Source organism: Chiloscyllium plagiosum, unplaced genomic scaffold (genome assembly GCF_037043375.1).
Source record: "Chiloscyllium plagiosum isolate Xiang-an unplaced genomic scaffold, Cpla_swu_hap1 HiC_scaffold_21, whole genome shotgun sequence".
NCBI lineage: Eukaryota > Metazoa > Chordata > Chondrichthyes > Orectolobiformes > Hemiscylliidae > Chiloscyllium > Chiloscyllium plagiosum.
The window spans coordinates 72,602,996-72,623,851 of record NW_028270159.1 but is presented as its reverse complement, the minus strand read 5'-3'; the positions used below and the strand labels follow the sequence as shown (position 1 = coordinate 72,623,851).

The 20,856-nt window shown below is 46.3% G+C and overlaps 9 non-coding genes across 9 annotated transcripts; all 9 read right to left on the bottom strand.

The window, feature by feature from the left end:
* Nucleotides 1-1,362: 1,362 nt before the first annotated feature.
* On the bottom strand, nucleotides 1,363-1,444 carry trnal-uag (transfer RNA leucine (anticodon UAG)). Its single transcript has one exon. It is a non-coding gene; the product is annotated as a tRNA-Leu (tRNA).
* A 2,834-nt stretch (nucleotides 1,445-4,278) lies between these two features.
* trnal-uag (transfer RNA leucine (anticodon UAG)) lies at nucleotides 4,279-4,360 on the bottom strand. Its single transcript has one exon. It is a non-coding gene; the product is annotated as a tRNA-Leu (tRNA).
* A 2,834-nt stretch (nucleotides 4,361-7,194) lies between these two features.
* Nucleotides 7,195-7,276, bottom strand: trnal-uag (transfer RNA leucine (anticodon UAG)). The gene has a single exon. It is a non-coding gene; the product is annotated as a tRNA-Leu (tRNA).
* A 1,635-nt stretch (nucleotides 7,277-8,911) lies between these two features.
* trnav-uac (transfer RNA valine (anticodon UAC)) lies at nucleotides 8,912-8,984 on the bottom strand. Its single transcript has one exon. It is a non-coding gene; the product is annotated as a tRNA-Val (tRNA).
* Nucleotides 8,985-10,110: 1,126 nt separating this feature from the next.
* On the bottom strand, nucleotides 10,111-10,192 carry trnal-uag (transfer RNA leucine (anticodon UAG)). Its single transcript has one exon. It is a non-coding gene; the product is annotated as a tRNA-Leu (tRNA).
* A 2,834-nt stretch (nucleotides 10,193-13,026) lies between these two features.
* On the bottom strand, nucleotides 13,027-13,108 carry trnal-uag (transfer RNA leucine (anticodon UAG)). The gene has a single exon. It is a non-coding gene; the product is annotated as a tRNA-Leu (tRNA).
* A 1,635-nt stretch (nucleotides 13,109-14,743) lies between these two features.
* Nucleotides 14,744-14,816, bottom strand: trnav-uac (transfer RNA valine (anticodon UAC)). Its single transcript has one exon. It is a non-coding gene; the product is annotated as a tRNA-Val (tRNA).
* Nucleotides 14,817-15,942: 1,126 nt separating this feature from the next.
* On the bottom strand, nucleotides 15,943-16,024 carry trnal-uag (transfer RNA leucine (anticodon UAG)). Its single transcript has one exon. It is a non-coding gene; the product is annotated as a tRNA-Leu (tRNA).
* A 2,834-nt stretch (nucleotides 16,025-18,858) lies between these two features.
* On the bottom strand, nucleotides 18,859-18,940 carry trnal-uag (transfer RNA leucine (anticodon UAG)). Its single transcript has one exon. It is a non-coding gene; the product is annotated as a tRNA-Leu (tRNA).
* Nucleotides 18,941-20,856: the final 1,916 nt, after the last annotated feature.

The window sequence follows — 20,856 nt, the reverse complement described above, 5'->3', positions numbered from 1 at the left end:
GAAAAATTTACAATACTTTGCACAGTAATTAAATGGAGTTGCATTGCATTTCACTCCGAGAGCAGATTTTTTCAAGCAAATTCGAAGGCAGTTTGCAGATGGTAAAGCAATCAAGAAAGCTCCGTTCTTGTCCATGTTAAATTCTGCAGTTGAAGAACAAAGCAGTTTCTGGCCAGTTTCGAACTGGGGACCTTTCGCGCGTAAGGCGAACGTGATGACCACTACACTACAGAAACAAGCCGCAGTCGCCTCTGCGGAGCCTCAGTGGCATCCAGCACTGAACGTTGAAGCCATTTTACCTTTCACTTTTCTGTTTCCAATAGCTCGTTGTTTAATGGGACTTGTTTAATCATGGCTATGTGGTGAGCATGGACGAGATACACCGAAGTATCTGTTTCCACGCGGTGTGCGCCAATAACATTGTGTTGCTTACACCGGCTGTAAAGGATCACTTTTTAGCGGAGCTTGCCGTCGCAGTCTGTGGCAGTATCATTTAGTCTGTTCGACTGCTCACGGGACAAGTCGCATTGTGAAACACTGCAGAAACGAACGACTTCCTTACTTTTGCTCCGACTGACCATACTGCGGGAAATTTTCCCAGATTCTCAGTTGAGGATTTTTGCAGCTGGAAGTTACCTCAGAAACCCTGTTAATTCGTAATGTATTGAGCGAATCGCAAAACAGAAAGCATTTAACACGGAACACAAACAAAACTGGCAAACCAAATGCGTTTTCAGACACAGCGAGCATGAATGCTAAATGTGAGACAGGCCGGGGGCATGAGCCATAAAGTAATCTCACAACTAACAACAGGGCAATTCCAAACTGCTCTTTCAAACATACTGGAGCCTGAGTGCACCACCACTTCCCAGACAATGCTGAAAAGAGAGAAAGAAAGAACACAATAAGAATGGGCCATTAAAAAGTGAATTTCACCAATCACAGTCTCGATTACATTACCTTTCCCTTCCGATGTCTCCAGGACGGAAATAAAGGAAATGGGAGAAATTCAATAACATGTGACATCGCAATTCATTGGAACGATTTTCCCATTAGCAGAAAACAAAATAACGACGAGTCGAGCCCCCGCAGGACTTTGTTTCACAGCAGCAATGAAATAACAGCCTCCATTCGGTTCCAGTAAACGCACAACTTGTCTGGGACAGCAGAGCTGTTTGCGATTTTCCGCGCGGGAGGCGAGCACGATCATGACAGCACAGACACCGGAAAAGTCGGCACTTTTCCACACCACAGTTAATTGCCCGGGAAGCACAGACATGTTTTTTCGGTTTTAAACAGAAATGCAGCAGGAGTCGAAACAGTATTTTAACAAGCTGCGTCGTTGGAAACGATCAGCAGAAATGGCAGCGGTGGGATTCGAACCCACGCCTCTATCGAGACTGGAGTCTAAACCCAGCGCCTTAGACCGCTCGGCCACACTACCAGCCAGCCGCGCCCCTCATTTTCTTGCACTTCCAATTGTGATGCTGCGTAACAACAGATGCAAAGTCACGTGAAAAGGGTTCCATGATCCCTCTCTGACACGCACAACTGCTGGGATGTGCCCGTCTACAATATCAATTTCGCAGCAGATAATGATAGCCTATCAATCCAGATAAATAAGCTGAGTCTATCTTCTCAGACTCTTTTCAGCTACAAATGTATCTGTGAGTGCGTGAGAACATACGATCGGTTATGATTTGGTCAAATTACCATGAGCTGCTTGACATTACTGCAATTTCGATTCTTGCTTTGCTAAATGATTTCACCCTTTGATCGAAACAGGACACCTTTCACGTTTACACGGAACATGAAACACACCGGACTACAGGGAAAATGCGCAAAGCTGAGCAGGCCGTGTTCCACATCATACCGCGCGGCATCGTTTCAGTCACTGTGTCTGTTTTGCAGAATTAGAGTCCCAAAGAATGTTCTCCACCCTAAAACCGGAGGTTGCATTACAATCCGAGAACGACAGATCACATTGTGAGGATGCTCTGACTTCGGAGCCGGTTCGAGATGCCACTTTCCTTGTCTTTTTGCCTTAACCGTGCAATTCGCTGCAGAGATGTTCACAGCTGGATATGAGCCACATGGATACCAACTGAGTCGACGAGAAGCGACTCAATAAATTTTGCTAAATTCCACGGTGCTTATTAGAAATGCAGTTTCTGTTCACATCAATCTAAAAGACAGTTTCTGAACATAGTAACAGAAGTCAAAAGGTAATTAGCTCACCCCACCCCCCTCTCCGGAAGAGGTGCTAACTGCTCTTGAGTGCTTTTTGTTCTCGATGTGAAGAGCTCTCACGTCTGAGTCACCTTCACACGTCTCTGTATGCTGAGTGAATCACAAAGAAGGAATTTCACCAGAGCTGCAACTGCCTCACTTCTCCACTCGCCCTCCCAGTTTACATTTTCCTGCTCGTCAGTGATTTAAAGAAAACCAAATGGATGCGATGTCATTCTGTAGCCTCGCTGTCGATTCCTCCGTTTCAGTTCCAACGTGGCTTAGATCTCGGGGCGCACCTTAATACTAGCGACGCTATGAAAGCACAGGTGCAGAGGTTCCCCTGAGAGTGTCATTTCTTTCATTGCTGTTGCTGATTGAATGAGCCACTAACGTGCGAACTGCTCCAAAACATGATTCAGGACCTCTGGTGCCAACTCTCGCACGTTGAATAACGACAGACAGCTTCCAAATGATGTCTTTCATAGACGACTTTGGGGGTACATTTGACAGACCGATTAGTTCAGGCATCCGTGGTGTGCTGTGACACCAGCGCATCAGCTTCTCCCCTGTCTTGGAAACGGGCCGCCTGCGCAAGGAATGCCAATGCGGTACTGCTTTTCGTGGAAGGACCAGAAGGCCACTACACTCTCAAACAGAATGGCATATGATCACAACCAAGTTGGAGAAAAATTTACAATACTTTGCACAGTAATTAAATGGAGTTGCATTGCATTTCACTCCGAGAGCAGATTTTTTCAAGCAAATTCGAAGGCAGTTTGCAGATGGTAAAGCAATCAAGAAAGCTCCGTTCTTGTCCATGTTAAATTCTGCAGTTGAAGAACAAAGCAGTTTCTGGCCAGTTTTGAACTGGGGACCTTTCGCGCGTAAGGCGAACGTGATGACCACTACACTACAGAAACAAGCCGCAGTCGCCTCTGCGGAGCCTCAGTGGCATCCAGCACTGAACGTTGAAGCCATTTTACCTTTCACTTTTCTGTTTCCAATAGCTCGTTGTTTAATGGGACTTGTTTAATCATGGCTATGTGGTGAGCATGGACGAGATACACCGAAGTATCTGTTTCCACGCGGTGTGCGCCAATAACATTGTGTTGCTTACACCGGCTGTAAAGGATCACTTTTTAGCGGAGCTTGCCGTCGCAGTCTGTGGCAGTATCATTTAGTCTGTTCGACTGCTCACGGGACAAGTCGCATTGTGAAACACTGCAGAAACGAACGACTTCCTTACTTTTGCTCCGACTGACCATACTGCGGGAAATTTTCCCAGATTCTCAGTTGAGGATTTTTGCAGCTGGAAGTTACCTCAGAAACCCTGTTAATTCGTAATGTATTGAGCGAATCGCAAAACAGAAAGCATTTAACACGGAACACAAACAAAACTGGCAAACCAAATGCGTTTTCAGACACAGCGAGCATGAATGCTAAATGTGAGACAGGCCGGGGGCATGAGCCATAAAGTAATCTCACAACTAACAACAGGGCAATTCCAAACTGCTCTTTCAAACATACTGGAGCCTGAGTGCACCACCACTTCCCAGACAATGCTGAAAAGAGAGAAAGAAAGAACACAATAAGAATGGGCCATTAAAAAGTGAATTTCACCAATCACAGTCTCGATTACATTACCTTTCCCTTCCGATGTCTCCAGGACGGAAATAAAGGAAATGGGAGAAATTCAATAACATGTGACATCGCAATTCATTGGAACGATTTTCCCATTAGCAGAAAACAAAATAACGACGAGTCGAGCCCCCGCAGGACTTTGTTTCACAGCAGCAATGAAATAACAGCCTCCATTCGGTTCCAGTAAACGCACAACTTGTCTGGGACAGCAGAGCTGTTTGCGATTTTCCGCGCGGGAGGCGAGCACGATCATGACAGCACAGACACCGGAAAAGTCGGCACTTTTCCACACCACAGTTAATTGCCCGGGAAGCACAGACATGTTTTTTCGGTTTTAAACAGAAATGCAGCAGGAGTCGAAACAGTATTTTAACAAGCTGCGTCGTTGGAAACGATCAGCAGAAATGGCAGCGGTGGGATTCGAACCCACGCCTCTATCGAGACTGGAGTCTAAACCCAGCGCCTTAGACCGCTCGGCCACACTACCAGCCAGCCGCGCCCCTCATTTTCTTGCACTTCCAATTGTGATGCTGCGTAACAACAGATGCAAAGTCACGTGAAAAGGGTTCCATGATCCCTCTCTGACACGCACAACTGCTGGGATGTGCCCGTCTACAATATCAATTTCGCAGCAGATAATGATAGCCCATCAATCCAGATAAATAAGCTGAGTCTATCTTCTCAGACTCTTTTCAGCTACAAATGTATCTGTGAGTGCGTGAGAACATACGATCGGTTATGATTTGGTCAAATTACCATGAGCTGCTTGACATTACTGCAATTTCGATTCTTGCTTTGCTAAATGATTTCACCCTTTGATCGAAACAGGACACCTTTCACGTTTACACGGAACATGAAACACACCGGACTACAGGGAAAATGCACAAAGCTGAGCAGGCCGTGTTCCACATCATACCGCGCAGCATCGTTTCAGTCACTGTGTCTGTTTTGCAGAATTAGAGTCCCAAAGAATGTTCTCCACCCTAAAACCGGAGGTTGCATTACAATCCGAGAACGACAGATCACATTGTGAGGATGCTCTGACTTCGGAGCCGGTTCGAGATGCCACTTTCCTTGTCTTTTTGCCTTAACCGTGCAATTCGCTGCAGAGATGTTCACAGCTGGATATGAGCCACATGGATACCAACTGAGTCGACGAGAAGCGACTCAATAAATTTTGCTAAATTCCACGGTGCTTATTAGAAATGCAGTTTCTGTTCACATCAATCTAAAAGACAGTTTCTGAACATAGTAACAGAAGTCAAAAGGTAATTAGCTCACCCCACCCCCCTCTCCGGAAGAGGTGCTAACTGCTCTTGAGTGCTTTTTGTTCTCGATGTGAAGAGCTCTCACGTCTGAGTCACCTTCACACGTCTCTGTATGCTGAGTGAATCACAAAGAAGGAATTTCACCAGAGCTGCAACTGCCTCACTTCTCCACTCGCCCTCCCAGTTTACATTTTCCTGCTCGTCAGTGATTTAAAGAAAACCAAATGGATGCGATGTCATTCTGTAGCCTCGCTGTCGATTCCTCCGTTTCAGTTCCAACGTGGCTTAGATCTCGGGGCGCACCTTAATACTAGCGACGCTATGAAAGCACAGGTGCAGAGGTTCCCCTGAGAGTGTCATTTCTTTCATTGCTGTTGCTGATTGAATGAGCCACTAACGTGCGAACTGCTCCAAAACATGATTCAGGACCTCTGGTGCCAACTCTCGCACGTTGAATAACGACAGACAGCTTCCAAATGATGTCTTTCATAGACGACTTTGGGGGTACATTTGACAGACCGATTAGTTCAGGCATCCGTGGTGTGCTGTGACACCAGCGCATCAGCTTCTCCCCTGTCTTGGAAACGGGCCGCCTGCGCAAGGAATGCCAATGCGGTACTGCTTTTCGTGGAAGGACCAGAAGGCCACTACACTCTCAAACAGAATGGCATATGATCACAACCAAGTTGGAGAAAAATTTACAATACTTTGCACAGTAATTAAATGGAGTTGCATTGCATTTCACTCCGAGAGCAGATTTTTTCAAGCAAATTCGAAGGCAGTTTGCAGATGGTAAAGCAATCAAGAAAGCTCCGTTCTTGTCCATGTTAAATTCTGCAGTTGAAGAACAAAGCAGTTTCTGGCCAGTTTTGAACTGGGGACCTTTCGCGCGTAAGGCGAACGTGATGACCACTACACTACAGAAACAAGCCGCAGTCGCCTCTGCGGAGCCTCAGTGGCATCCAGCACTGAACGTTGAAGCCATTTTACCTTTCACTTTTCTGTTTCCAATAGCTCGTTGTTTAATGGGACTTGTTTAATCATGGCTATGTGGTGAGCATGGACGAGATACACCGAAGTATCTGTTTCCACGCGGTGTGCGCCAATAACATTGTGTTGCTTACACCGGCTGTAAAGGATCACTTTTTAGCGGAGCTTGCCGTCGCAGTCTGTGGCAGTATCATTTAGTCTGTTCGACTGCTCACGGGACAAGTCGCATTGTGAAACACTGCAGAAACGAACGACTTCCTTACTTTTGCTCCGACTGACCATACTGCGGGAAATTTTCCCAGATTCTCAGTTGAGGATTTTTGCAGCTGGAAGTTACCTCAGAAACCCTGTTAATTCGTAATGTATTGAGCGAATCGCAAAACAGAAAGCATTTAACACGGAACACAAACAAAACTGGCAAACCAAATGCGTTTTCAGACACAGCGAGCATGAATGCTAAATGTGAGACAGGCCGGGGGCTGGAGCCATAAAGTAATCTCACAACTAACAACAGGGCAATTCCAAACTGCTCTTTCAAACATACTGGAGCCTGAGTGCACCACCACTTCCCAGACAATGCTGAAAAGAGAGAAAGAAAGAACACAATAAGAATGGGCCATTAAAAAGTGAATTTCACCAATCACAGTCTCGATTACATTACCTTTCCCTTCCGATGTCTCCAGGACGGAAATAAAGGAAATGGGAGAAATTCAATAACATGTGACATCGCAATTCATTGGAACGATTTTCCCATTAGCAGAAAACAAAATAACGACGAGTCGAGCCCCCGCAGGACTTTGTTTCACAGCAGCAATGAAATAACAGCCTCCATTCGGTTCCAGTAAACGCACAACTTGTCTGGGACAGCAGAGCTGTTTGCGATTTTCCGCGCGGGAGGCGAGCACGATCATGACAGCACAGACACCGGAAAAGTCGGCACTTTTCCACACCACAGTTAATTGCCCGGGAAGCACAGACATGTTTTTTCGGTTTTAAACAGAAATGCAGCAGGAGTCGAAACAGTATTTTAACAAGCTGCGTCGTTGGAAACGATCAGCAGAAATGGCAGCGGTGGGATTCGAACCCACGCCTCTATCGAGACTGGAGTCTAAACCCAGCGCCTTAGACCGCTCGGCCACACTACCAGCCAGCCGCGCCCCTCATTTTCTTGCACTTCCAATTGTGATGCTGCGTAACAACAGATGCAAAGTCACGTGAAAAGGGTTCCATGATCCCTCTCTGACACGCACAACTGCTGGGATGTGCCCGTCTACAATATCAATTTCGCAGCAGATAATGATAGCCCATCAATCCAGATAAATAAGCTGAGTCTATCTTCTCAGACTCTTTTCAGCTACAAATGTATCTGTGAGTGCGTGAGAACATACGATCGGTTATGATTTGGTCAAATTACCATGAGCTGCTTGACATTACTGCAATTTCGATTCTTGCTTTGCTAAATGATTTCACCCTTTGATCGAAACAGGACACCTTTCACGTTTACACGGAACATGAAACACACCGGACTACAGGGAAAATGCACAAAGCTGAGCAGGCCGTGTTCCACATCATACCGCGCAGCATCGTTTCAGTCACTGTGTCTGTTTTGCAGAATTAGAGTCCCAAAGAATGTTCTCCACCCTAAAACCGGAGGTTGCATTACAATCCGAGAACGACAGATCACATTGTGAGGATGCTCTGACTTCGGAGCCGGTTCGAGATGCCACTTTCCTTGTCTTTTTGCCTTAACCGTGCAATTCGCTGCAGAGATGTTCACAGCTGGATATGAGCCACATGGATACCAACTGAGTCGACGAGAAGCGACTCAATAAATTTTGCTAAATTCCACGGTGCTTATTAGAAATGCAGTTTCTGTTCACATCAATCTAAAAGACAGTTTCTGAACATAGTAACAGAAGTCAAAAGGTAATTAGCTCACCCCACCCCCCTCTCCGGAAGAGGTGCTAACTGCTCTTGAGTGCTTTTTGTTCTCGATGTGAAGAGCTCTCACGTCTGAGTCACCTTCACACGTCTCTGTATGCTGAGTGAATCACAAAGAAGGAATTTCACCAGAGCTGCAACTGCCTCACTTCTCCACTCGCCCTCCCAGTTTACATTTTCCTGCTCGTCAGTGATTTAAAGAAAACCAAATGGATGCGATGTCATTCTGTAGCCTCGCTGTCGATTCCTCCGTTTCAGTTCCAACGTGGCTTAGATCTCGGGGCGCACCTTAATACTAGCGACGCTATGAAAGCACAGGTGCAGAGGTTCCCCTGAGAGTGTCATTTCTTTCATTGCTGTTGCTGATTGAATGAGCCACTAACGTGCGAACTGCTCCAAAACATGATTCAGGACCTCTGGTGCCAACTCTCGCACGTTGAATAACGACAGACAGCTTCCAAATGATGTCTTTCATAGACGACTTTGGGGGTACATTTGACAGACCGATTAGTTCAGGCATCCGTGGTGTGCTGTGACACCAGCGCATCAGCTTCTCCCCTGTCTTGGAAACGGGCCGCCTGCGCAAGGAATGCCAATGCGGTACTGCTTTTCGTGGAAGGACCAGAAGGCCACTACACTCTCAAACAGAATGGCATATGATCACAACCAAGTTGGAGAAAAATTTACAATACTTTGCACAGTAATTAAATGGAGTTGCATTGCATTTCACTCCGAGAGCAGATTTTTTCAAGCAAATTCGAAGGCAGTTTGCAGATGGTAAAGCAATCAAGAAAGCTCCGTTCTTGTCCATGTTAAATTCTGCAGTTGAAGAACAAAGCAGTTTCTGCCCAGTTTCGAACTGGGGACCTTTCGCGCGTAAGGCGAACGTGATGACCACTACACTACAGAAACAAGCCGCAGTCGCCTCTGCGGAGCCTCAGTGGCATCCAGCACTGAACGTTGAAGCCATTTTACCTTTCACTTTTCTGTTTCCAATAGCTCGTTGTTTAATGGGACTTGTTTAATCATGGCTATGTGGTGAGCATGGACGAGATACACCGAAGTATCTGTTTCCACGCGGTGTGCGCCAATAACATTGTGTTGCTTACACCGGCTGTAAAGGATCACTTTTTAGCGGAGCTTGCCGTCGCAGTCTGTGGCAGTATCATTTAGTCTGTTCGACTGCTCACGGGACAAGTCGCATTGTGAAACACTGCAGAAACGAACGACTTCCTTACTTTTGCTCCGACTGACCATACTGCGGGAAATTTTCCCAGATTCTCAGTTGAGGATTTTTGCAGCTGGAAGTTACCTCAGAAACCCTGTTAATTCGTAATGTATTGAGCGAATCGCAAAACAGAAAGCATTTAACACGGAACACAAACAAAACTGGCAAACCAAATGCGTTTTCAGACACAGCGAGCATGAATGCTAAATGTGAGACAGGCCGGGGGCATGAGCCATAAAGTAATCTCACAACTAACAACAGGGCAATTCCAAACTGCTCTTTCAAACATACTGGAGCCTGAGTGCACCACCACTTCCCAGACAATGCTGAAAAGAGAGAAAGAAAGAACACAATAAGAATGGGCCATTAAAAAGTGAATTTCACCAATCACAGTCTCGATTACATTACCTTTCCCTTCCGATGTCTCCAGGACGGAAATAAAGGAAATGGGAGAAATTCAATAACATGTGACATCGCAATTCATTGGAACGATTTTCCCATTAGCAGAAAACAAAATAACGACGAGTCGAGCCCCCGCAGGACTTTGTTTCACAGCAGCAATGAAATAACAGCCTCCATTCGGTTCCAGTAAACGCACAACTTGTCTGGGACAGCAGAGCTGTTTGCGATTTTCCGCGCGGGAGGCGAGCACGATCATGACAGCACAGACACCGGAAAAGTCGGCACTTTTCCACACCACAGTTAATTGCCCGGGAAGCACAGACATGTTTTTTCGGTTTTAAACAGAAATGCAGCAGGAGTCGAAACAGTATTTTAACAAGCTGCGTCGTTGGAAACGATCAGCAGAAATGGCAGCGGTGGGATTCGAACCCACGCCTCTATCGAGACTGGAGTCTAAACCCAGCGCCTTAGACCGCTCGGCCACACTACCAGCCAGCCGCGCCCCTCATTTTCTTGCACTTCCAATTGTGATGCTGCGTAACAACAGATGCAAAGTCACGTGAAAAGGGTTCCATGATCCCTCTCTGACACGCACAACTGCTGGGATGTGCCCGTCTACAATATCAATTTCGCAGCAGATAATGATAGCCCATCAATCCAGATAAATAAGCTGAGTCTATCTTCTCAGACTCTTTCCAGCTACAAATGTATCTGTGAGTGCGTGAGAACATACGATCGGTTATGATTTGGTCAAATTACCATGAGCTGCTTGACATTACTGCAATTTCGATTCTTGCTTTGCTAAATGATTTCACCCTTTGATCGAAACAGGACACCTTTCACGTTTACACGGAACATGAAACACACCGGACTACAGGGAAAATGCGCAAAGCTGAGCAGGCCGTGTTCCACATCATACCGCGCAGCATCGTTTCAGTCACTGTGTCTGTTTTGCAGAATTAGAGTCCCAAAGAATGTTCTCCACCCTAAAACCGGAGGTTGCATTACAATCCGAGAACGACAGATCACATTGTGAGGATGCTCTGACTTCGGAGCCGGTTCGAGATGCCACTTTCCTTGTCTTTTTGCCTTAACCGTGCAATTCGCTGCAGAGATGTTCACAGCTGGATATGAGCCACATGGATACCAACTGAGTCGACGAGAAGCGACTCAATAAATTTTGCTAAATTCCACGGTGCTTATTAGAAATGCAGTTTCTGTTCACATCAATCTAAAAGACAGTTTCTGAACATAGTAACAGAAGTCAAAAGGTAATTAGCTCACCCCACCCCCCTCTCCGGAAGAGGTGCTAACTGCTCTTGAGTGCTTTTTGTTCTCGATGTGAAGAGCTCTCACGTCTGAGTCACCTTCACACGTCTCTGTATGCTGAGTGAATCACAAAGAAGGAATTTCACCAGAGCTGCAACTGCCTCACTTCTCCACTCGCCCTCCCAGTTTACATTTTCCTGCTCGTCAGTGATTTAAAGAAAACCAAATGGATGCGATGTCATTCTGTAGCCTCGCTGTCGATTCCTCCGTTTCAGTTCCAACGTGGCTTAGATCTCGGGGCGCACCTTAATACTAGCGACGCTATGAAAGCACAGGTGCAGAGGTTCCCCTGAGAGTGTCATTTCTTTCATTGCTGTTGCTGATTGAATGAGCCACTAACGTGCGAACTGCTCCAAAACATGATTCAGGACCTCTGGTGCCAACTCTCGCACGTTGAATAACGACAGACAGCTTCCAAATGATGTCTTTCATAGACGACTTTCGGGGTACATTTGACAGACCGATTAGTTCAGGCATCCGTGGTGTGCTGTGACACCAGCGCATCAGCTTCTCCCCTGTCTTGGAAACGGGCCGCCTGCGCAAGGAATGCCAATGCGGTACTGCTTTTCGTGGAAGGACCAGAAGGCCACTACACTCTCAAACAGAATGGCATATGATCACAACCAAGTTGGAGAAAAATTTACAATACTTTGCACAGTAATTAAATGGAGTTGCATTGCATTTCACTCCGAGAGCAGATTTTTTCAAGCAAATTCGAAGGCAGTTTGCAGATGGTAAAGCAATCAAGAAAGCTCCGTTCTTGTCCATGTTAAATTCTGCAGTTGAAGAACAAAGCAGTTCCTGCCCAGTTTCGAACTGGGGACCTTTCGCGCGTAAGGCGAACGTGATGACCACTACACTACAGAAACAAGCCGCAGTCGCCTCTGCGGAGCCTCAGTGGCATCCAGCACTGAACGTTGAAGCCATTTTACCTTTCACTTTTCTGTTTCCAATAGCTCGTTGTTTAATGGGACTTGTTTAATCATGGCTATGTGGTGAGCATGGACGAGATACACCGAAGTATCTGTTTCCACGCGGTGTGCGCCAATAACATTGTGTTGCTTACACCGGCTGTAAAGGATCACTTTTTAGCGGAGCTTGCCGTCGCAGTCTGTGGCAGTATCATTTAGTCTGTTCGACTGCTCACGGGACAAGTCGCATTGTGAAACACTGCAGAAACGAACGACTTCCTTACTTTTGCTCCGACTGACCATACTGCGGGAAATTTTCCCAGATTCTCAGTTGAGGATTTTTGCAGCTGGAAGTTACCTCAGAAACCCTGTTAATTCGTAATGTATTGAGCGAATCGCAAAACAGAAAGCATTTAACACGGAACACAAACAAAACTGGCAAACCAAATGCGTTTTCAGACACAGCGAGCATGAATGCTAAATGTGAGACAGGCCGGGGGCATGAGCCATAAAGTAATCTCACAACTAACAACAGGGCAATTCCAAACTGCTCTTTCAAACATACTGGAGCCTGAGTGCACCACCACTTCCCAGACAATGCTGAAAAGAGAGAAAGAAAGAACACAATAAGAATGGGCCATTAAAAAGTGAATTTCACCAATCACAGTCTCGATTACATTACCTTTCCCTTCCGATGTCTCCAGGACGGAAATAAAGGAAATGGGAGAAATTCAATAACATGTGACATCGCAATTCATTGGAACGATTTTCCCATTAGCAGAAAACAAAATAACGACGAGTCGAGCCCCCGCAGGACTTTGTTTCACAGCAGCAATGAAATAACAGCCTCCATTCGGTTCCAGTAAACGCACAACTTGTCTGGGACAGCAGAGCTGTTTGCGATTTTCCGCGCGGGAGGCGAGCACGATCATGACAGCACAGACACCGGAAAAGTCGGCACTTTTCCACACCACAGTTAATTGCCCGGGAAGCACAGACATGTTTTTTCGGTTTTAAACAGAAATGCAGCAGGAGTCGAAACAGTATTTTAACAAGCTGCGTCGTTGGAAACGATCAGCAGAAATGGCAGCGGTGGGATTCGAACCCACGCCTCTATCGAGACTGGAGTCTAAACCCAGCGCCTTAGACCGCTCGGCCACACTACCAGCCAGCCGCGCCCCTCATTTTCTTGCACTTCCAATTGTGATGCTGCGTAACAACAGATGCAAAGTCACGTGAAAAGGGTTCCATGATCCCTCTCTGACACGCACAACTGCTGGGATGTGCCCGTCTACAATATCAATTTCGCAGCAGATAATGATAGCCCATCAATCCAGATAAATAAGCTGAGTCTATCTTCTCAGACTCTTTTCAGCTACAAATGTATCTGTGAGTGCGTGAGAACATACGATCGGTTATGATTTGGTCAAATTACCATGAGCTGCTTGACATTACTGCAATTTCGATTCTTGCTTTGCTAAATGATTTCACCCTTTGATCGAAACAGGACACCTTTCACGTTTACACGGAACATGAAACACACCGGACTACAGGGAAAATGCACAAAGCTGAGCAGGCCGTGTTCCACATCATACCGCGCAGCATCGTTTCAGTCACTGTGTCTGTTTTGCAGAATTAGAGTCCCAAAGAATGTTCTCCACCCTAAAACCGGAGGTTGCATTACAATCCGAGAACGACAGATCACATTGTGAGGATGCTCTGACTTCGGAGCCGGTTCGAGATGCCACTTTCCTTGTCTTTTTGCCTTAACCGTGCAATTCGCTGCAGAGATGTTCACAGCTGGATATGAGCCACATGGATACCAACTGAGTCGACGAGAAGCGACTCAATAAATTTTGCTAAATTCCACGGTGCTTATTAGAAATGCAGTTTCTGTTCACATCAATCTAAAAGACAGTTTCTGAACATAGTAACAGAAGTCAAAAGGTAATTAGCTCACCCCACCCCCCTCTCCGGAAGAGGTGCTAACTGCTCTTGAGTGCTTTTTGTTCTCGATGTGAAGAGCTCTCACGTCTGAGTCACCTTCACACGTCTCTGTATGCTGAGTGAATCACAAAGAAGGAATTTCACCAGAGCTGCAACTGCCTCACTTCTCCACTCGCCCTCCCAGTTTACATTTTCCTGCTCGTCAGTGATTTAAAGAAAACCAAATGGATGCGATGTCATTCTGTAGCCTCGCTGTCGATTCCTCCGTTTCAGTTCCAACGTGGCTTAGATCTCGGGGCGCACCTTAATACTAGCGACGCTATGAAAGCACAGGTGCAGAGGTTCCCCTGAGAGTGTCATTTCTTTCATTGCTGTTGCTGATTGAATGAGCCACTAACGTGCGAACTGCTCCAAAACATGATTCAGGACCTCTGGTGCCAACTCTCGCACGTTGAATAACGACAGACAGCTTCCAAATGATGTCTTTCATAGACGACTTTGGGGGTACATTTGACAGACCGATTAGTTCAGGCATCCGTGGTGTGCTGTGACACCAGCGCATCAGCTTCTCCCCTGTCTTGGAAACGGGCCGCCTGCGCAAGGAATGCCAATGCGGTACTGCTTTTCGTGGAAGGACCAGAAGGCCACTACACTCTCAAACAGAATGGCATATGATCACAACCAAGTTGGAGAAAAATTTACAATACTTTGCACAGTAATTAAATGGAGTTGCATTGCATTTCACTCCGAGAGCAGATTTTTTCAAGCAAATTCGAAGGCAGTTTGCAGATGGTAAAGCAATCAAGAAAGCTCCGTTCTTGTCCATGTTAAATTCTGCAGTTGAAGAACAAAGCAGTTTCTGCCCAGTTTCGAACTGGGGACCTTTCGCGCGTAAGGCGAACGTGATGACCACTACACTACAGAAACAAGCCGCAGTCGCCTCTGCGGAGCCTCAGTGGCATCCAGCACTGAACGTTGAAGCCATTTTACCTTTCACTTTTCTGTTTCCAATAGCTCGTTGTTTAATGGGACTTGTTTAATCATGGCTATGTGGTGAGCATGGACGAGATACACCGAAGTATCTGTTTCCACGCGGTGTGCGCCAATAACATTGTGTTGCTTACACCGGCTGTAAAGGATCACTTTTTAGCGGAGCTTGCCGTCGCAGTCTGTGGCAGTATCATTTAGTCTGTTCGACTGCTCACGGGACAAGTCGCATTGTGAAACACTGCAGAAACGAACGACTTCCTTACTTTTGCTCCGACTGACCATACTGCGGGAAATTTTCCCAGATTCTCAGTTGAGGATTTTTGCAGCTGGAAGTTACCTCAGAAACCCTGTTAATTCGTAATGTATTGAGCGAATCGCAAAACAGAAAGCATTTAACACGGAACACAAACAAAACTGGCAAACCAAATGCGTTTTCAGACACAGCGAGCATGAATGCTAAATGTGAGACAGGCCGGGGGCATGAGCCATAAAGTAATCTCACAACTAACAACAGGGCAATTCCAAACTGCTCTTTCAAACATACTGGAGCCTGAGTGCACCACCACTTCCCAGACAATGCTGAAAAGAGAGAAAGAAAGAACACAATAAGAATGGGCCATTAAAAAGTGAATTTCACCAATCACAGTCTCGATTACATTACCTTTCCCTTCCGATGTCTCCAGGACGGAAATAAAGGAAATGGGAGAAATTCAATAACATGTGACATCGCAATTCATTGGAACGATTTTCCCATTAGCAGAAAACAAAATAACGACGAGTCGAGCCCCCGCAGGACTTTGTTTCACAGCAGCAATGAAATAACAGCCTCCATTCGGTTCCAGTAAACGCACAACTTGTCTGGGACAGCAGAGCTGTTTGCGATTTTCCGCGCGGGAGGCGAGCACGATCATGACAGCACAGACACCGGAAAAGTCGGCACTTTTCCACACCACAGTTAATTGCCCGGGAAGCACAGACATGTTTTTTCGGTTTTAAACAGAAATGCAGCAGGAGTCGAAACAGTATTTTAACAAGCTGCGTCGTTGGAAACGATCAGCAGAAATGGCAGCGGTGGGATTCGAACCCACGCCTCTATCGAGACTGGAGTCTAAACCCAGCGCCTTAGACCGCTCGGCCACACTACCAGCCAGCCGCGCCCCTCATTTTCTTGCACTTCCAATTGTGATGCTGCGTAACAACAGATGCAAAGTCACGTGAAAAGGGTTCCATGATCCCTCTCTGACACGCACAACTGCTGGGATGTGCCCGTCTACAATATCAATTTCGCAGCAGATAATGATAGCCCATCAATCCAGATAAATAAGCTGAGTCTATCTTCTCAGACTCTTTCCAGCTACAAATGTATCTGTGAGTGCGTGAGAACATACGATCGGTTATGATTTGGTCAAATTACCATGAGCTGCTTGACATTACTGCAATTTCGATTCTTGCTTTGCTAAATGATTTCACCCTTTGATCGAAACAGGACACCTTTCACGTTTACACGGAACATGAAACACACCGGACTACAGGGAAAATGCGCAAAGCTGAGCAGGCCGTGTTCCACATCATACCGCGCAGCATCGTTTCAGTCACTGTGTCTGTTTTGCAGAATTAGAGTCCCAAAGAATGTTCTCCACCCTAAAACCGGAGGTTGCATTACAATCCGAGAACGACAGATCACATTGTGAGGATGCTCTGACTTCGGAGCCGGTTCGAGATGCCACTTTCCTTGTCTTTTTGCCTTAACCGTGCAATTCGCTGCAGAGATGTTCACAGCTGGATATGAGCCACATGGATACCAACTGAGTCGACGAGAAGCGACTCAATAAATTTTGCTAAATTCCACGGTGCTTATTAGAAATGCAGTTTCTGTTCACATCAATCTAAAAGACAGTTTCTGAACATAGTAACAGAAGTCAAAAGGTAATTAGCTCACCCCACCCCCCTCTCCGGAAGAGGTGCTAACTGCTCTTGAGTGCTTTTTGTTCTCGATGTGAAGAGCTCTCACGTCTGAGTCACCTTCACACGTCTCTGTATGCTGAGTGAATCACAAAGAAGGAATTTCACCAGAGCTGCAACTGCCTCACTTCTCCACTCGCCCTCCCAGTTTACATTTTCCTGCTCGTCAGTGATTTAAAGAAAACCAAATGGATGCGATGTCATTCTGTAGCCTCGCTGTCGATTCCTCCGTTTCAGTTCCAACGTGGCTTAGATCTCGGGGCGCACCTTAATACTAGCGACGCTATGAAAGCACAGGTGCAGAGGTTCCCCTGAGAGTGTCATTTCTTTCATTGCTGTTGCTGATTGAATGAGCCACTAACGTGCGAACTGCTCCAAAACATGATTCAGGACCTCTGGTGCCAACTCTCGCACGTTGAATAACGACAGACAGCTTCCAAATGATGTCTTTCATAGACGACTTTCGGGGTACATTTGACAGACCGATTAGTTCAGGCATCCGTGGTGTGCTGTGACACCAGCGCATCAGCTTCTCCCCTGTCTTGGAAACGGGCCGCCTGCGCAAGGAATGCCAATGCGGTACTGCTTTTCGTGGAAGGACCAGAAGGCCACTACACTCTCAAACAGAATGGCATATGATCACAACCAAGTTGGAGAAAAATTTACAATACTTTGCACAGTAATTAAATGGAGTTGCATTGCATTTCACTCCGAGAGCAGATTTTTTCAAGCAAATTCGAAGGCAGTTTGCAGATGGTAAAGCAATCAAGAAAGCTCCGTTCTTGTCCATGTTAAATTCTGCAGTTGAAGAACAAAGCAGTTCCTGCCCAGTTTCGAACTGGGGACCTTTCGCGCGTAAGGCGAACGTGATGACCACTACACTACAGAAACAAGCCGCAGTCGCCTCTGCGGAGCCTCAGTGGCATCCAGCACTGAACGTTGAAGCCATTTTACCTTTCACTTTTCTGTTTCCAATAGCTCGTTGTTTAATGGGACTTGTTTAATCATGGCTATGTGGTGAGCATGGACGAGATACACCGAAGTATCTGTTTCCACGCGGTGTGCGCCAATAACATTGTGTTGCTTACACCGGCTGTAAAGGATCACTTTTTAGCGGAGCTTGCCGTCGCAGTCTGTGGCAGTATCATTTAGTCTGTTCGACTGCTCACGGGACAAGTCGCATTGTGAAACACTGCAGAAACGAACGACTTCCTTACTTTTGCTCCGACTGACCATACTGCGGGAAATTTTCCCAGATTCTCAGTTGAGGATTTTTGCAGCTGGAAGTTACCTCAGAAACCCTGTTAATTCGTAATGTATTGAGCGAATCGCAAAACAGAAAGCATTTAACACGGAACACAAACAAAACTGGCAAACCAAATGCGTTTTCAGACACAGCGAGCATGAATGCTAAATGTGAGACAGGCCGGGGGCATGAGCCATAAAGTAATCTCACAACTAACAACAGGGCAATTCCAAACTGCTCTTTCAAACATACTGGAGCCTGAGTGCACCACCACTTCCCAGACAATGCTGAAAAGAGAGAAAGAAAGAACACAATAAGAATGGGCCATTAAAAAGTGAATTTCACCAATCACAGTCTCGATTACATTACCTTTCCCTTCCGATGTCTCCAGGACGGAAATAAAGGAAATGGGAGAAATTCAATAACATGTGACATCGCAATTCATTGGAACGATTTTCCCATTAGCAGAAAACAAAATAACGACGAGTCGAGCCCCCGCAGGACTTTGTTTCACAGCAGCAATGAAATAACAGCCTCCATTCGGTTCCAGTAAACGCACAACTTGTCTGGGACAGCAGAGCTGTTTGCGATTTTCCGCGCGGGAGGCGAGCACGATCATGACAGCACAGACACCGGAAAAGTCGGCACTTTTCCACACCACAGTTAATTGCCCGGGAAGCACAGACATGTTTTTTCGGTTTTAAACAGAAATGCAGCAGGAGTCGAAACAGTATTTTAACAAGCTGCGTCGTTGGAAACGATCAGCAGAAATGGCAGCGGTGGGATTCGAACCCACGCCTCTATCGAGACTGGAGTCTAAACCCAGCGCCTTAGACCGCTCGGCCACACTACCAGCCAGCCGCGCCCCTCATTTTCTTGCACTTCCAATTGTGATGCTGCGTAACAACAGATGCAAAGTCACGTGAAAAGGGTTCCATGATCCCTCTCTGACACGCACAACTGCTGGGATGTGCCCGTCTACAATATCAATTTCGCAGCAGATAATGATAGCCCATCAATCCAGATAAATAAGCTGAGTCTATCTTCTCAGACTCTTTTCAGCTACAAATGTATCTGTGAGTGCGTGAGAACATACGATCGGTTATGATTTGGTCAAATTACCATGAGCTGCTTGACATTACTGCAATTTCGATTCTTGCTTTGCTAAATGATTTCACCCTTTGATCGAAACAGGACACCTTTCACGTTTACACGGAACATGAAACACACCGGACTACAGGGAAAATGCACAAAGTTGAGCAGGCCGTGTTCCACATCATACCGCGCAGCATCGTTTCAGTCACTGTGTCTGTTTTGCAGAATTAGAGTCCCAAAGAATGTTCTCCACCCTAAAACCGGAGGTTGCATTACAATCCGAGAACGACAGATCACATTGTGAGGATGCTCTGACTTCGGAGCCGGTTCGAGATGCCACTTTCCTTGTCTTTTTGCCTTAACCGTGCAATTCGCTGCAGAGATGTTCACAGCTGGATATGAGCCACATGGATACCAACTGAGTCGACGAGAAGCGACTCAATAAATTTTGCTAAATTCCACGGTGCTTATTAGAAATGCAGTTTCTGTTCACATCAATCTAAAAGACAGTTTCTGAACATAGTAACAGAAGTCAAAAGGTAATTAGCTCACCCCACCCCCCTCTCCGGAAGAGGTGCTAACTGCTCTTGAGTGCTTTTTGTTCTCGATGTGAAGAGCTCTCACGTCTGAGTCACCTTCACACGTCTCTGTATGCTGAGTGAATCACAAAGAAGGAATTTCACCAGAGCTGCAACTGCCTCACTTCTCCACTCGCCCTCCCAGTTTACATTTTCCTGCTCGTCAGTGATTTAAAGAAAACCAAATGGATGCGATGTCATTCTGTAGCCTCGCTGTCGATTCCTCCGTTTCAGTTCCAACGTGGCTTAGATCTCGGGGCGCACCTTAATACTAGCGACGCTATGAAAGCACAGGTGCAGAGGTTCCCCTGAGAGTGTCATTTCTTTCATTGCTGTTGCTGATTGAATGAGCCACTAACGTGCGAACTGCTCCAAAACATGATTCAGGACCTCTGGTGCCAACTCTCGCACGTTGAATAACGACAGACAGCTTCCAAATGATGTCTTTCATAGACGACTTTGGGGGTACATTTGACAGACCGATTAGTTCAGGCATCCGTGGTGTGCTGTGACACCAGCGCATCAGCTTCTCCCCTGTCTTGGAAACGGGCCGCCTGCGCAAGGAATGCCAATGCGGTACTGCTTTTCGTGGAAGGACCAGAAGGCCACTACACTCTCAAACAGAATGGCATATGATCACAACCAAGTTGGAGAAAAATTTACAATACTTTGCACAGTAATTAAATGGAGTTGCATTGCATTTCACTCCGAGAGCAGATTTTTTCAAGCAAATTCGAAGGCAGTTTGCAGATGGTAAAGCAATCAAGAAAGCTCCGTTCTTGTCCATGTTAAATTCTGCAGTTGAAGAACAAAGCAGTTTCTGGCCAGTTTCGAACTGGGGACCTTTCGCGCGTAAGGCGAACGTGATGACCACTACACTACAGAAACAAGCCGCAGTCGCCTCTGCGGAGCCTCAGTGGCATCCAGCACTGAACGTTGAAGCCATTTTACCTTTCACTTTTCTGTTTCCAATAGCTCGTTGTTTAATGGGACTTGTTTAATCATGGCTATGTGGTGAGCATGGACGAGATACACCGAAGTATCTGTTTCCACGCGGTGTGCGCCAATAACATTGTGTTGCTTACACCGGCTGTAA